The sequence below is a fragment of the Callospermophilus lateralis genome, chromosome X (genome assembly GCF_048772815.1).
Source record: "Callospermophilus lateralis isolate mCalLat2 chromosome X, mCalLat2.hap1, whole genome shotgun sequence".
Lineage (NCBI taxonomy): Eukaryota > Metazoa > Chordata > Mammalia > Rodentia > Sciuridae > Callospermophilus > Callospermophilus lateralis.
The window spans coordinates 102,561,755-102,565,618 of NC_135325.1; the positions used below are offsets into that span (position 1 = coordinate 102,561,755).

General features: G+C 47.5%; 1 pseudogene; it reads right to left on the reverse strand.

The window, feature by feature from the left end:
• Positions 1 to 1,377: 1,377 nt before the first annotated feature.
• LOC143638671 (DDB1- and CUL4-associated factor 12-like protein 2) lies at positions 1,378 to 2,817 on the reverse strand (annotated as a pseudogene).
• Between the last annotated feature and the right edge of the window lie 1,047 nt (positions 2,818 to 3,864).

The following is a 3,864-nucleotide window of genomic DNA, read 5'->3' on the forward strand; positions in this document are numbered from 1 at the left end:
ATTGGGATTTTGAAACAAACATAAGATACAATAACAACTTTTGCAATATGAGAAAAACTTAACAAAACTATTTTAGGCGTGGGTATGTAGGTGCTTGTGAGACCTTGAGTCTGACCCCCAGCACCACTAAAAAAAAAAATGCACTTACCTACAACATACAATATACACTCTGACCGCATTTTACAAATGAAAATTTCCCCAAAGTAGGTGATCTAGAACTTGGAATGCATTTTCCAATGCTATAAAACTACAGCTAATGCCTGGTAGAGTGGCACATGACTGCCATCCCAGCAGCTTGTGAAGCTTAGACAGGAGGATTGCGAGTTCAAAGCCAGCCTCAGCAAAAGTGAGGCACTAAACAACTTAGTGAGGCCATTTCTCTAAATAAAATACAAAATAGGGCTAGGGATGTGGCTCAGTGGTCGAATGTCCCTGAGTTCAATCCCCTAGTACCAAAAAACAAAAACAAAAACTATAGCTAACTCTCTGGAACAATGTAAAATCCTGTTTATTAGAAAATATTCATAATATGCCATATATGTGCTATGAAAAATAACCCAAAACAATACTATTTTAATACCAGTAATAAAAGAAGAAAAAAAGAAAAGAAATATAATTGCATAATTGTGAAACCACCATTGGATCTCCTTAATGCAGAGAGAATATGTGAATCACTCAAAGACAGAATGTTAACTAAGGATTAGACAAAACTTTTTTTTTTATGAAAAGTCAAAATCATCATGTTAGGAATATGCAGAAAAGTCTTAAAGGTCAAACTTTTTTTTTTTTTTTTTTTTTGGTTTGGTACCAGGGATAGAATCCATGGCACTTGCCCACAGAGCCACATCCCAAGCCCTTTTTATTTTTATTTAGAGACAGGGCCTCCCTAAGTTGCTTAAGGCTCACTAAGTTACTGAGGCTGGCTTTGCACTTGTTATTCTCCTGTCTCAGCCTTCCAAGCCACTGGGATCACAGGTGTGCACCATAGCAACTGGCTTTAAAGTTTTGATTCTCTTTCCCTCTCCCTTCTCTCCCTCCTGCCTCCTCTCCTTCTCCCTCTCAAAAAATAAATATCTTTGGCTATTGAAGATATCTTCAATAACTTTAGCCATCAAGGATTAGTAAGTCAAAAACTACCTTGAGATTCAACTTCATCCTAATTAAAATGGCTACTGTCAAAAAGGAAAAAAATAACAAATGCTAAAGAGGATGTAGACAAATCCTTATACTTTCTCCCTCTCCCTCTCCCTCTCCTCATAGTTGAAGTTGAGCCAATTACACCTGTAGGACAAAAGAAAGAACTAAAACAACTGCAGCATGAAGAAGGAAGGTTACACTGAAATGATATGTAAATTTATGCACTTTGAAAATGAGGCCTTAACTCCAGAGGCCTGCATAGTGCCCATGGAGGCCTGAAGGGAGAGGTCCCCCAGCCACAAAAAGCTTCATCTCAGGCCAGTTGTAGCAATGAGTGTAGAGGGCATTGGGGAACTCCTCCACACCACCAAAGTAATTCACCCAGAGTTCATCATGGTTGAGCCAGCCTCTGCCACAGGTGAGTTTGAGCTTCTTCCCTGTGGGTCCCAGAAAGGAGTCTAGACTGGCTGAGGCCCTCTCTTCCAGGAACTTCTGAGCATGTATGTCATAGAAGAGCAGGGAGCCAAGGCCTGTGCCCACAGTCACTATGTGCTGGTAGACACTCAGGGAGCGCACACCTGTTCCACACTCATAGGGACTCAAGGGCCAAATGTTTTGGTGGCCTCTGCGCAGATCCAAGAAGGATACATGAGAATAAGAGCCCACCATATACAGGGAAAAGTCATTGCAGTAGGTTAGGCACATGCTTTCGTGGCCATAGAACAGCCTGAAGGACAGCAGCCTGGATAGGGTGTTTCCAGCTTTCCACAGGTGGAAGTAGCCATCCACGGACGTGGCTCCCAGTTCCTGGTTCATGCCACTGAAGGCCAGGGCCCGCACTCTGTGGTTACCTATGTTGGCCTTGGGGATAGCCTCTATGTGCTTTGGATAGATGTGGGTATACACAGGGAACTTTCCATCGTTTTGCCAGGCAATGCTACCATTTCTGTCAGGATCCACCTGTCACAGGGCCATGGTGCCATCGCGGGAGCCACTCAAAGCCACAGTATCACTCAACCAGGCTATGGAGAAGATCCAGTCTTTGTGAGCATGTCGGTCACCCAGGCACAAGGGATCCAGGGTGGGTAGCTGGTAGACCGCCAGGCTGTTGGGATTTTCACCCCCCGTAGCCAAAAGCGTCTTAGAGGGATTTAGTTCAATGGCATGGATGCCAGTCGTTGGCTGATTCCGGGACAGAATGGGCACCCTGTCCCGCAGCAAGGGGATGCGATTGATTTGGCCCGACTGCACGTCCAGCACAAAGAGCGTGTTACACTTGGTGCCACACACCACCTGCCTGGAGTTTAGCCACTGAGAGGCGAAAACCTTGTTGAGGGTGCCCAGTGCCAGCTGGCGCTCAGTCAGTATCTCGGGCAGCCTCAGCACCGTATAGCTGTGTAGCTTACCCTGGAAGCCCAGGAGCCGGGCGCTGCTCCAAGTGCTCACCGCACGGCCCCTCAAATAATGGACCAGCGAGCGATAAGTTGCTAGCCGCTTCTGCTTGTTGGGCTGTAGCGGCCCCTCTCTGTGCCCCGGTTTCACCAAAACCTGAGAGGAAGAGTTCCTCTCACCAACCTTGAGTGCAGGTGCTTCCCGCTTCTTACTGTCTGTTCCCCGTGAGTCCCTGGTGGCCGTTGGGCAGGCGGCAGCGAGGCTGTGCGTGGCACTCCTACTGGCCATAGCAGTGGCTGGCAGGGCGTTGGGGGCTTGGGTGGAGGTGTCTGCGCTTCAGCTGGGAGCTCGGGATTTCAAGGGCCAGGAGATGGCGGCTACCACCAGGCACGGAGTCTGACGTTGTCCGCAGCAAAGAAAAAACCGGTGGGGCCAGGCAAATAACTCCTGGTCAGAGGGAAGAGAGCACCCTCGGAGTGTGGGGGAGAGGTTAGGGCTGCTGGTGGTCCTGGCCGAAGGTGGGAAGTGTGGTCGCCGTCTGGGAGGCGGCAGCCAAGTCCCAGAGAAGGGAAGAAGTGCTTGAGAAGCTGAAGTTGGGGGAGGAGAGATTGGGGGAGGGGGGGAGGAGGGGATATTGGATAGCACGTGCTGGGCTTGCAGGTGGAGGCTGTGGGTGAAGGGGTAAGTGGGTGTGGAGCAGAGGCCTGAGTAGATTGCTGGAGGATATAGCTTCTGAATTCTCAATATAGAATACATGGTGTTTCATCGCCCATTTTAGGGCAACCAACTAGCCCTAAAATTCTTACTTGAATAAAATCTGAAACTTAAATATAGTCAAGTACAGGATTAGATGAGCCTTGACCATGATCGGTGGGAAGAAACAAATATACACTTGGTGTAATACTGTAAGAACCTTGAACTGAGATTGACATTGAAATTGGTAGCCAAAGGGAGTGTTTGCCAGTGGCAGGGATACTACCCATCTTCCTGCTAGTTCCTTTCTGTCCCTCCTTCCTCAGCCCTTTTGGTGTGGTATCTTAAACAATTTCAAACAAATATTCCCCATCCTCAAATTAAGGGTTCTGAGTTCCTGCACTAGAAATCTCCGAGGAGTGCATTCCAAATGAAGATCATTTCCCCTCATATTCTGCCTATGATCTTCACAGTCCCTTGGTTGGTCACAGTTTCAGAACATGGTGCTCTGTGCTGATGGGGGAGGTGTTTGCTTTCATCCAATCCTAAGGAGGTGGAGTGGAACAGTGCCTCAGTGGATAGGTACCTCCCTTTCTATTCCTGGCAGAATAAGTTAAACATTCCCACTGACAATTCTGTAAA